Here is a 10945-nt window from a genome sequence, read left to right as displayed (position 1 = left end):
CATCTGCTTAGATGCGTCACTTTGTAAATAGTGCGCAACAGCAGGCATGTTTTACACCGCCAATGCGTCACAAAAAGTGATGCATCGAAAGCACAAAACTGACGCAAGGCCTCATAAATGAGGCCCTAGATGTTTTGCGTCAGGTGACTGCAACATGCCCACATGTGCATCAGCAACCATGCTAGTGAATTCATGCACACAATGTGTCAGCTAGCTTTCTGTTCCGCAAGGCCAGCCACATCTCTGAAAGGAGACCTTATCTCACACCGCTATCAGTTGCATGCGACGGCTTGTTGTAGCCCCGCCGACTGTCTTATGTTATCAAGGGTCTCCGTCAGATTCCCCGCTGTTATGATTGCATCTGTAGAGTCTTTTGAATTCTGCTCTAATGAAACACAAGCAGCCTCCATGGAACGAGTTATTTGCAAAATATGGGCCAAAGTTTGCACAACAGGTGGAGGAAATTCAGCTGGCTCAAACTGCACCTCTTCCTTTGCAGGTGTGCTCTCCTCTAGGTCTGCCGCTTCGTATGGCAGCGGCATACTCTCACTTTCCTCCTCCTGCTTCCTTTCCTGCATACAGTGCATAATTTGTAAACAAAGAAGTGCCAGGGCTCGTGTCAGGAGGCCACTGCAGCTTGCACCACACACTACTCCTTCTGTGCTGCCAATGAATGTAACAACACAAGTATCAACCCTCAAACTCCTACGTGTCACAATTCAGCCTATTTCAGGCCTCCAACGCTATAAGAATGGCTCGGGTGGCAGGTAACTGCAATTTTTTATGTATATTGAATTAATAATGACCTGTTGTTGTGATCATCTTGTAATTAGCCAGACAGAGCCACCTTGTGGCAGACTGTTTCAAGCGCCGGTGTTGACAATTAAGTGCCGGTACTGAGAACCACTGGCTCACATTAAGCACTGCTTGTATGCTCTCACACTTTGAGGAATGATTACTGACAAAAAGAGTCTCTTAGTAGAGTAGTTGATGTCCTAGCAGGAGTTTCGGCAGTGGTGACAATGCCAGAGGCAGGACAGATGGTGTCAGTTCACCAGTTAGTATGGTAGTGGAACACCATGACCATTTTTCATTTCTTTTGTGCTCCCTTTTGTTTTACGGGGATGTGTTGCATCCTTGAGACCACTGGTGGACCAGATCTGTGTTTTATTGCTTTTAAGCAGCCCCCCACCCCAGTGCCTTGATACTCTCATGGGTGAGTAATCACGCTATATAAACCACGATTGATTGATTGATAAGCAAAGTGTTAGGGCTGTTCGATGCACTTTTCAACTCTGGAGCATTCAGTCTGGGGCCGAAGACCCTGTTATCAGGGACTCTCTGAGTTTTGCTTCTTTATATCAACCTTCTTGAGGCTTCTATTGTTCTTGATCTAGGTATGAAACAACCCCAAAAAATGTCCTTGGTTGCCAAGGTATTTGTTGGGTGTTTGTGGGACGGGTGTCTGCTTTACCTCTCACTCCTCCTATCAAAGTGAATGCTTGTTACTACCATCAGCATGTCGCATAATTGTGACAGCTCACCATTGCCATCTTATTTCAATACGCGATAGGTCTTACTCATGATATCAAAAGGAAAAATAACCTCTTTCTTGCCCTCTAGTGTGGTAAATATAGCCCTGCTGCAGGAAATGTCCTGAGCACCCAGGGAAGCAGACAAATAGAGGAGAGAATGAGTCGGCAAGGTTGCACATGTGCATAACATCTCCAGCTAGACCACAAGTGACTCAGGGCTTACCACACACAAGAAAGGTGGAGTGGCGATTCTATTTCAGAAATCGCTCCTGGTTCAAGTAACCAAGATGTGGCCAGACACTTAGGGGTCCATTAGGATGGCGGGCGGACTTTGTCATTCAAAATCCTGGTCAGTGGCAAAAACTACTAATTACAATTGGTCACTTAGAGGTCGATCTGCTTTCCATCCTCGCAGGATAGAGGTGGTAGGGGTCCCACGACCAGGCCACAACAGTCAGTTACAATTTTAACTAAACCATGAAGCCAGTGTGCAGTGGTTGTCATGGCTGTCAGTGTTCCTACACGGGACACGGGGTAAAGCTGCTTTTCCTAAAGAGAAGGTGCTGCCAGGATGGGGTGCAACATCACTAGAGTGGGGTCATTGCTGACATCAGTCGTAGGTTTTGTGGAATACCCTCTTAATGCAGCATTGTGTTAAGGGGTTGGTTACCGGACTGGTGACCAACAAACCTTGGTAGCTTGCATGGGACTGGTCCCACCATTCCAGGGGAGTCTGAGGTTGCTCCTGGATTCCACAATGGCCCTTCTCTTCAAAAGTGTCAGGTTTTAGCCAAGGATGAGGGCTGGTAACTCAGCTCCAAGTCTGTTTCCTCAGGGACACAAAATCTCTCTTTTGTTTTATGCTGGTGGGCAAAGTCCTGTTGTCGGTGTCACAGGCCTCCACTTGGTCCTTCTTTGAAGTTATCGATCAGAAATGAGGTTTTGGAATTGGGGGGCCTTACATTCAGGATTTAGGGGAGTTAGGGGTGTGGGAGCTAGTATTCCAAAAAACAGAAAGAGGGAGAGAGAAGCAGAGATTAATTCAACTAATAATAATAAAAAAATGTATGACTCAGATCGTTTTTCAGAGATTCTTGGACATTTTCAGAAGAGGACCATCAGCCACACTGTCATGGCAGCGGTATATCTTGGTTCTCTACTTATTTGATGAAGTGGGATGAATAATCATAGGGTCTTGGCACCTGAGTGTCCTATTCGCCAGGTGTTCATCATCCTCCACCAGGAGGGGGACTGTCTGGTGTGTGACAGTCTTGAGTGGGAAGAGTGTAGGAATAATGCAAAATTATTAAAAATATCTTGTCTCCTGTGTAGTTTTTTTTTTCACAGGGGAGGGATAAAGTTAAAAAAGTGGGCAGTGCTTAATTGAATAATTATAGGGCCAAAGCACCTGTCGACCGCCCACTCACCAGGTGCTTTGGACCTATAATTATACTGTTAAGCACTGCCCACTGTGGCTGAGGGTCCTCATTAGAAAATGTCCAAGGGACTCTGGAAAACGACCTAAGTGATTAATTTTTTTTTTATTATTTAAGTGTGGGAGCTAGTAGCCAATGGGCAGCTAGTCCCTTACAGCCAATCCGTCCCTAAGGTGACCACATATTGTGGTATAGGCCACCTTTTCTACCCAGAGCCCCTTATTTGTGCCCTTCTACAGATGGTAGAAATCAACTTTAGTTGTACAGATCAAGCTTACACGTACATGTCTACACTCGTAATATACTGCACCCTGCCTCCTGGGCACAAGAGACCTTCTCTACAGGTGACTGACATGTACTTAAAAGCAGTGCTGTGTCCTTGTCACTTATTGTGAGGACAAAGTCAAAGTGGAGCAGTAAACGTTGTTCCTGCAATTGGCCATGGCAGGTCTGCTGTCATCTGTTTACCTGGGTCACTCAAAGTGGCACAACCAGTGCTGCAGCCCCTAAATATTCCTTTACCACCCATGCCCTGGGTACCAGAAGTACCACTCACAAGGGACTTACAAGAGAGGTATGGTCTCTGTCAATTGGGATGCCAAAAAGCAAGCACTATCACTGGTTCCTGGTGAGCATACTTCAGTGCATGGTCAGAGTAAACAAAAGCATCTAATTATCTAAATGGGGGCAAAACGTGGGGGGGACATCTGCAAAAAGTACTGTTTTCTTACACCGGAGATCTCTGGAAGCCACAAAGCTGATCCACCTGCTTTAAACCAAGACCATCACCATCGGCACATAGAAAGTGAGGACCATGTACAAGATAGGCAAGAGTGCCCAAGTGCAGCGAAGAGGGAAAAAAAACCTTGCCTGGCAAGAGAAAGACCCGATAGAAACAGTCCAGACAGAAAAGACTGTCTCCATGAGGAATGCTTCTGTATTCTGGACACGAGGAAGAGAACGCCCCACACAAGCAGGGAGCAGAACTGTTAATAACACCAGCTGCCAACAGAGCTCTGACTGGATGGGAAGCCCACGGTCCTGAAATCCTCACATCAACCTCCCGCTTAAAGAAAAAGATAATCAACATAAATGCTTTCCAGTGCTATGCACCTATATATGACAGCAAAAAAGAGGAAAAATAAAAGTTTTACAACAGACTCCTGTCCATCCTGGAGAAATGCATAACCCCGGTTGGGTAACTACGCTCCGCCAGCGGAGTTTGCGGAGTTTTGCCTACTCCGCGTTCCCCTGCGATTGCGGAGTTCAGGAAAAACTACGACTCTATGGCGGATCATAGTTTGCCGACCCCTCCTCCCTCCCACAGGTATTAAAAATAATTAAAAAGGCACTTACCTGCCGTGTCTGCCTCAGCTGCTGTATACAGTCATAATATCGAGTAAAAAATATAGAATGGGCAAAATATCGAGTTAAAAATATAGAAGGGGCAAAATATCGAATGGACAGAATATAGACTATAAAAATATCGAATAGAATAGCAGTAATATCGAATACAAAATATAGAATGGACAAAATATCGAATGGATAGAATATAGACAACAAAAGTATCGATGGACAGAATATAGACAACAAAAATATCGAATTTTAGGTAAGTAAGTGTTTTATATGTTAGCATATGTGTTAAAAGTGTATTTTTATGTTATAATTTATTTTAATTAATTAATTTTATGGTATTTAATTTTTGCATAGTATAATTCTGGAGCGGGTTGTGGGTTTATTGGGGAATACGGTGGGAAGTAATTTAATTGTAATGAATTAATTATTTTAATTTATTTATTGGTATTTATTTTGAGTTAATTGATAATGAATTTTTAATTGGTAATTAATTAAAATATAATTGGTAATTGATTTTTATTAATTGATTAATTGATAATTATGTTCATTTTATTAATTTATTTTCTGTAGCGGGTTGTGGGTGTATAGGGAAATTGGGTGGGAAGTAATTTAATTTTAATTAATTACATTTTTTAATGTATTAATTGGTATTTATTTATTAATTGTTAATTATTTTTCAATTGTTAATTAATTAATTGTTATTGGTAATTAATTTGTATTAATAGGTAATTATTTATTTAGTAATTATTTTTTTTATTATTTTTAATTGAATAATTATTATACTATATTAAATTGGTAATTAATTTTAATTAATTTGAAATTGGTATTAATATTTAATTTATTTTTAACTATATATGAAGTATTTACTTTCCCTACTGTTGCTCTCCTTGGAGTGGGAATAGTAATTTTTACCCTCCCGCTATGCAATGCTTTCCCTACTGTTGCCTTCCCTGAAGTGGGAATAGTAATTTTTACTCTCCCGCTACCCAATGCTTTTCCTACTGTTGCACTCACTGCAGTGGGAATAGTAATTTTTACCCCTACGCTATCCAACGCTTACTCTACTGTTGCACTCCCTGGAGTGGGAATAGTAATTTTTACCCCTACGCTATCCAACGCTTTTCCTACTGTTGCACTCTCTGTAGCGGGAATAGTAATTTTTACCCCTACGCTATCCAACGATTTCCCTACTGTTGCACTCTCTGGAGTAGGAATAGTCATTTTTACCCCTATGCTATCCAACGCTTTCCCTACTGTTGCACTCTCTGGAGTGGGAATAGTCATTTTTACCCTCCCACTATCCAAAGTTTTCCCTACTGTTGCACTCTCTGGAGTGGGAATAGTCATTTTTACCCCTACGCTATCCAATCCTTTCTGTACTGTTGCACTCTCTGGGGTGGGAATAGTAATTTTTACCTTCTCCCTATCCAATGCTTTTCGTACTGTTGCACTCACTGGAGTGGCAATAGTAATTTGTACCTCTACGCTATCCAACGCTTTCCCTACTGTTGCACTCTTTGGAGTGGGAATAGTAATTTTTACACTCCCGCTATCCAACGCTTTCCCTACTGTTGCCCTCCCTGGAGTGGAAATAGTAATTTTTACCCCTACGCTATCCAATGTTTTCCCTACTGTTGCCCTCACTGGAGTGGGAATAGTAATTTTTACCCCCACGCTATCCAACGCTTACCCTATTGTTGCACTCCCTGGAGTGGGAATAGTAATTTGTACCTTCCCGCTATCCAACGCTTTACCTACTGTTGCACTGTCTGGAGTGGGAATAGTAATTGCTACCCTCCCGCTATTCAACGCTTTCCCTACTGTTGCACTCGCTGGAGTGGGAATAGTAATTGTTATCCCTACGCTATTCAACGCTTTCCCGACTGTTACACTCTTTGAAGTGTTAATAGTAATTTTTACCTTCCCGCTATCCAGCTTTCCCTACTGTTGCACTCACTGGAGTGGTAATAGTAATTTTTACCCCTACGCTATCCAACACTTACCCTACTGTTGCACTCCCTGGAGTCGGAATAGTAATTTTTACCCCTACGCTATCCAAGGCTTTCCCTATTGTTACACTCTCTGGAATGGGAATAGTAATTTTTACCCCTACGCTATCCAACGCTTTCCCTACTGTTGCACTCTCTGGAGTGGGAATAGTAATTTTTACCCCTACGCTATCCAACGCTTTCTCTACTGTTGCACTCAGTGGAGTGGTAATGGTAAATTTTACTGTCCCGCTAACCTACGGTAAAAATATTGTTTTTATTAATATTATGTTTATATATATGTATGTATTTAAAAATTAAATTGTATGTTTATTTATTTTTAACTTAAATTAATTATTTATTAATTTTAAGGTTATTTAAGTATTTTAAGTATGTTTAAGTTAATTATATTTAATATTTTATTATTTTTCAATTACTTTTAAGACATTTAAAAAATTCGATATTTTGACTATCTATAATTTTTTACAACGATATTTTTGATTCGATATTTTTGCACTTACCTGTTTGGAGATAGGAGTTCGATATTTTTGTATTCTATATTTTTTACTAGATATTTTGCTACATCGATATTTGTCTTATCGATATTATGTCAGTGATCCCTCGGCTGCCTCCTCCTCGCTATGGCTGCTCTCTCCTGTCTCCTCGCACTGAATGACCCCTATGTTGTACGTATTGTACGTGTGCATTCGCAAGACATACAACGTAGGGGTGATTCAGTGCTAGGAGGCAGGAGAGAGCAGCCATTGTGAGGAGGAGGCAGCTGAGGCAGACAAAGCAGGTAAGTGCCTTTTTAATTATTTTGGGAGGAGGGAGGGCACAGAGCAGAGCCTAGATCCACAGAGCACCACTCTGCATACTCCGCCCAGGGTTAGAAATGCCTTGCGAGAGACATCACCATACTGATAGGAGACCTCAGTGCCAAGATTGGAAGTGACAGTACTGGGTACGAAGAAGTCATGGGTAACCATGGCCTTGGCAACATGACCGAAAATGGTGAAAGGCTTGCAAATCTCTGTGCCCTGAACAGTCTGGTGTTGGGTGGTAGTGTATTCCCACTCAAAAGAGTGCACACGGAAATGTGGGTGTCACCAGACCATTCAACAAAGAATCAGATGGACCATGTCTCCATTGCCAAGACGTTCTGGAGGTTCTTGCAGGATGTGAGAGTAATCAGAGCAGCAGCCGTGACGTTAGACCATCATCTTGCCATGGCCAGGCTAAAGCTAAAGCTGAAGAAAGCATGGATGGAACCGACAAACCAATGCCAGGGATATAACCTCACACTCCTTAAAGAAGCACAGAGGGAATACTAAGTCACTCTCGGTAACCAGTTTCAAGTCCTGCAAGAACTAGAGGAGGACAGAGACCAAGTAGCAAGTCAGTAGGAGAAGATATAAAAAAACAGTGACATAAACCTGCCACTAGGCACTGGGTCTCTAAAACATCTGCATAAAGAATGGATCTCCACCAAGATTCTCTGCATAATCCAAGAGAGAAGGGAATAGAAAGCTACAGTCAAAATCAGCTGAAGAGGAGCATAAAAAGTGAAAGCTCAAGGTGAATACACCAAAACAACAAGGAAGCAAAGGGAAGTTTAAGAACCACATAAGCGAAGATTCATTGATAGTCTTGCCAGAGAAGCCCAGGAAGAAGCATGTTATGGAAACTTGAAATACTCAATGACATAACAAGGAAACTCTCTGACAGATGCAGCAAGCCAGAAAGACCAGTTAAAGACAAAGCTGGGAAGTTAATCATGGGAACAAAGGCCACCAGTGAAGATGGGTGGAGCAGTTTGAAGAACTGTTAAACCAGCCCTCGTCACACTTTCAACCAGACATACATCCAAAAGACGTGTCAGTTGTCTGCAGCAGACCAACCAAGGAAGAAGTAAGGCAAGCCATCAAACATCTGAGAAATGGGAAGGCAGCAGGACCTGAAAACATTCCTGCAAAAGCACTGAAGGGAGACATTGAAACATCAGTAGACATACTCTTCCACATGTTTGAAAGGATTTGGGAAGAGGAAAAGGTGCCATCAGACTGGAAGGAGGGATATCTCATCATGATCCCCAAGAAAGGTGACCTGAGAACTTGTGCAACTCAAGGCAAAGTATTCAACAGATTCATCCTGAACAGAATGAAGGAACAAGGTGATGCTCAGTTGTGAGACCAGCAAGCTGGCTTCCACAAAGATAGATCCTGCACAAACCAGATTGTAACACTACGCATCATCATTGACCATGAGAAGGCTTTCAACAGCTTGGACAGAGAGACCCTTTGGAAACTCTTCCACCACGATGGTGTGCCAACTAAACTCTTAAGAATCATCAGGAACTCTTAAAAGGGAATGACCTGTAAGATAGTCCATGGAGAAGAACTCACAGAAGCCTTCCAAGTGAGGACCAGAGTCCCCCACTGTTGTCTGTTCTCACCTTTTCTCTTTCATTTGGCAAGAGACTGGATCATGAAGACATCCACACAAGGAGAAGAAATGGGAATTCAGTGGACACGTTGGATGAAGCTCGATGACCTGGACTTTGCAGATGACCTGGCCCTACTCTCCCACACAATCTTCAAATGCATGAGAAGACCAACAATGTGGCAGCCACATCAGCACAACTTTGCCTCAACAGCCACAGGGGACACATCAAGATCCTGAAGACTAGCACAGCCAGCACAACTGCTGTCACTCTTGCAGGCGATGCACTTGAAGAGGTTGTGGCCTTCACCCACATGTGCAGTGTCATAGACAAACAGGGCAGCACAGACGCCGATGTCAAGGCAAGAATCGGCAAAGCAAGGGCTGCCTTCATTCAGCTAAAGAAGATCTGAAGCTCAAAGGACCTAATGTTGCAAACAAAGATCAGGCTTTTTGGTGCCCCCGTAAAATCAGTCCTTCTTAATGGAGCAGAAATTGGGATGATAACAGTGACCCCCACCAACAAAGTCCAGACCTTCATCAACACCTATCTGAGAAAAATCCTCCAAAACCTCCAGCCAAACACTATCAGCAACAGCGACCTGTGGCAACAGACTTTCCAACTCCCTGCTCATAAAGAAATCATTAAAATATGCTCGGGCTGGATAAGTCCCACCCTATGCAGGCCCACATCAAACCCTGACCTAGAACCCTCAAGGAAAAAGGAAAAGAGGAAGGCCAAGAAACATGCACTGATGGCTTAAGGCTGACTATAAGGAAATGGGTGACACCTGGAGTCATAATGAAAGAAAAGCCAAGCACAGAGATGGCTGTAGAGACCTGGTTGATTGCCTATAGCATGGGAGACAGGGTAACAGGCATAAGTAAGCAAGTAAAGTTCAGATCTGAAGATGTTGGGGCAAATTTACTAGTACAACTAAGGTTGTAGCACTGCATTTTGTCAATTGAAGTCGTGCACGCAACCTTCCACCATTGCGGGAGGGTAACCTTCCAGTTCAAAATACAATTCTTATGCATAATTTAAAACTTGTCAAAGTTTGTATGGATCCTGTACAGTACAAAACACGTGTAAAGTTGGAAATGTTCGGCGAAGAAAAACCTTTTCTCTAATGTAACACCTGCCTCAGGGAGGTGTAATATTTGGTGCAAAGCCTTATCTACTCTTTAAATAGATATGGCTTTGCATCAAAAAGCATGAGTGTTTACAGACGAGCACCCATGTACCACACATGCTACACACCTTTGACGCAAAGTATAGCAAAGTAGAACATGGTCCTCCTTTGCGTTACTTTAGGATTACTTTCCAGCACAACATACGTTTTGGGCTGGGAATTCAAACCCAACTCTACACTTTGCACTGGTTTGCATCACTTTATATATAAATACCCCCATTGTGTTGATGTACTTTCTTAGGCGAGAGCGTACAAAAGTTCTAGAGACTGGGAGTGGATGTGGACAAACCCTGTGACACGCTCTTGTCACCTTATGCTATGGATGCGCAGGTGTAGTGCTCTATTCTTATTGAAAGAATGGAACCCATTTATTAGATATAGCTTCTGCACTATGTAGCTTGGTGTTTTAAGATAGGCAGATATGTGTATACTGCAGGCAAGCTTAATGGAACATCGAACCTCAATACTAGGGTGTATTCTTCTAGTGGTGATTGGAGTGTGCCAATGGTTGGGCCAAGTGCATAGTGTTATCTGGCACCTGGTTGCTTATTTTCTGAATTTGAAACTTCAAGAATAGAGGGACTTTTTCTCACTGCTGTGACCAAGGGCTTTTGTGAATGTAATAACTACTCAGGCATCTATTGCAGATTTTACAGTAATCCTCATTTTGTGTTTATTGCAGAAGCTGGATTTCGAGTTGAGCAGGGGACCAGGGCCATAACTACCATTGGTGCAGGAGATGCAGTGGCACCGGTGCCTAGAAACATGATGGGCCCAATCAACTCTGAGATTTGCTGCATTTTTCTACCTCAAGAGCAGTCAAAAAGTACATTTTCCTTGTATGCACCCGGGCCCACGCCATTCTCGCTATGCTACTGTGGGGCCCCAATCTCAGGTTTACTTTTGCTCAGGCACATTTCAGAGCAAAACCCTAGTTAAATGTGAATAGGGAAATTGGATGAAATTTGGCAATAATCTTATGAAAATCACTGTTG

General features: G+C 42.7%; 1 pseudogene; it reads left to right on the top strand.

The window, feature by feature from the left end:
- Positions 1–751: 751 nt before the first annotated feature.
- On the top strand, positions 752–9521 carry LOC144765624 (uncharacterized; annotated as a pseudogene).
- The last annotated feature ends 1424 nt before the right edge of the window (positions 9522–10945 follow it).

This window comes from Lissotriton helveticus, chromosome 1_1 (assembly GCF_964261635.1).
Source record: "Lissotriton helveticus chromosome 1_1, aLisHel1.1, whole genome shotgun sequence".
Lineage (NCBI taxonomy): Eukaryota > Metazoa > Chordata > Amphibia > Caudata > Salamandridae > Lissotriton > Lissotriton helveticus.
This window is presented reverse-complemented; position numbering and strand designations above follow the sequence as displayed.